Raw genomic sequence first — 2,476 nt, 5'->3', positions numbered from 1 at the left:
TAGGCTGATGCCACGGCACTCTAGCCCGGGAGACAGAGCAAGACTCTGTCTCAAACAAAACAATTGACAACACAGACACACACACGGCAGAGGCCTCTGGATGCTGTGTCTCCATTACGCAGGTATACCCAGCCCTGTCCTTCCTGGGCCTGGGTCTCTCCTCTCATCCTCAGCCCAGCCTCTGCCTCCATCTCCTGTCCTCCCCAAAGGCTCTCTCCACCGGCACAGACCTGTGTCCTCTTTCTTTCTTTCCTTTCTTTTTTTCTTTCTAAGGTCTTGCTCTGTTGCCCGGGCTAAAGTGCAGTGGTGCCATCATAGCTCACCTGCAGCCTCCAACTTCTGGGCTCAAGCGATCCTCTGGCCTCAACCTCCCAGAGTGCTAGGATCACAAGTGTGCGAGACCGCTCCAGGCCCATGTCCCCTTTTGGTTGCAGACTCCTCATGTCCCTGTCCTTAGCTGACCCCTAGCTCGACCTGGGGTGGTTTTTATACTTTGCTCCATACCTAGAGTATGCTCCTTCTCTTTCTTGAGCTTACAGATGATCGATTGCTATCAGTGTTGAGTGTTCTAGAAAAGCACGCAGCCTAGCTGTTGGGGCAAGATCCTGGCAATGACTTGGTAGCCCTCTCTCTGTGGAGGTGACTTGGTTCCTTGTTTACCCCACTGGTCCCTGTGAGTCCCTGCCACGTGCCTGGGCCTGTCCCCGGTGCTCGGCAGACAGCAGTAGGCCAGGAAAGGGGCTCTGGTCATCAAGACGCTGGTTTGGTGTCCTCTGTGATGACTGGGATGTGGAGGGACGGAGAAGAAACAACGGCGCTCCTCCTCACCCCACCCCCTCCCTGCCGCTCAGGGCTCAGCTCTCGGACACACATGGCTGCACCTGCGTCCCCAAGACACCGTGTTTCCAAATCTGAATGTGAGTCACACATCGTCTTAGTCTGTTTTCTATTGCTTATAACAGAATACCTGAAACTGAGTAATTTATAGGAAATGAAATATATTCCTTACAGTTCTGGGAAGTCCAAGGTCAAGGGTGCACCTCTGGTTAGGGTCTTCTTACTGTCGAGGACTCTTTAAGGAGTCCCAAGATGGCTCAGGGTATCGCAGGGTGAGAGGGCTGATGGCTCCCTCAGGCATCTCTCCCTCCTTTTGTAAAGGCACCAGTCCAGGCTGGGTGCGGTGGCACGCGCCTGTAATCCCAACACTTTGGGAGGCTGAGTTAGGAGCATCCCTTGATCCCAGGAGTTCAAGGATACAGTGAGCTGTGACTGGGCCACTGCATTCCAGCCTGGGTGACAGGGCAAGACCCTGTCTTAGAAAAAAAAAAAGCCACCAGTCTCACTCTCATGATAACCCATTAATCCATTAGTCCATTCTTGAGAGCAGAGCTTTTATGAACCAATCACCTCTTAAAGACCCCACCTCTAAATACTGCCACATTGGGGATTAAATTTCAACCTGAGTTTGGTGGGGGGGCAGCAAACATTCAAACCATAGCACCTGCCAACCCTCCCTGAGAACAGAGGAATCAAGTCACATGCCGGGGGCAGAACAGTCACTCTTAGACCCCTCCAGACCAATTCCTTCTCCTGAAGGTGGAGGGGCCCAGAGCACCGAGGGCAGGAAGGTGTCATGGGGAGTTTCCACCAGCCGAGTGGGAAGGCAGAAGCCAGCGCTGGGAGGTGTCGGGGAACACAAGGCTGCAGCACCCCCAAGCCCTCATTAGAAACATTGAAGGACAAAATACAGCCACCAGAGGGCAACTCAAACACCCCAGCATGGAGAATGCAGGGCAGAGCATGGCTTCACTAGAAATACACCACTTGGGCTAGATGACTTTGGAAATTTTGGTGATAGATCATCATATAAATGCTGTAAGCAATGATAATGCAGAAATAATTTTAAACAAAGAAGTTAACACAGGAAAAGTTGGAATGTCCTGATTATGCTCTGATTTTCCTAAGAGGGAGTCAACGTTGATTAATACTGAAAAATGTTGCTTAAAACATAAGGCCTTGTTTTTAAAAAATCTAACTGGGAGGGATTTAAATTCCTCTGGGAACAAACCAAAGCCCAAGGTAAACAAGAAACAGAAACTGCACCAGTCAGGAACCTGCAACTAACCTCTAACTAGGGACTATTTACTCTAACCAATTAAAATTGTCTTCTTTGTCTTGAGTCCTGCAAATACTTGATAACAGATACGTTCTTGCCCCTTCGGTGGAGTGCTGGCCACTTGTGGTCTGGTGCTACCCTGATTCATGAATCACTGAATGCTCAAATAAACTCTTTGAAGTCCAAATGTGCTTAAGTTTTTCTTTCTTTTTTTATTTAAAAATTTTTTTAATTATTTTATTCAAATATTACTTTTTAAGAGACAGGGTTTGCTCTGTCACCCAGGCTGGAGTGCAGTGGCCCGATCACAGCTCACCGTTAACTTCCAATTTGCAGGCTCAAGAGATTGTCACCCTGAGT

Source organism: Propithecus coquereli, unplaced genomic scaffold, assembly GCF_000956105.1.
Source record: "Propithecus coquereli isolate 6110/MARCELLA unplaced genomic scaffold, Pcoq_1.0 Scaffold27, whole genome shotgun sequence".
NCBI classification, from domain to species: domain Eukaryota; kingdom Metazoa; phylum Chordata; class Mammalia; order Primates; family Indriidae; genus Propithecus; species Propithecus coquereli.
This window is presented reverse-complemented; position numbering follows the sequence as displayed.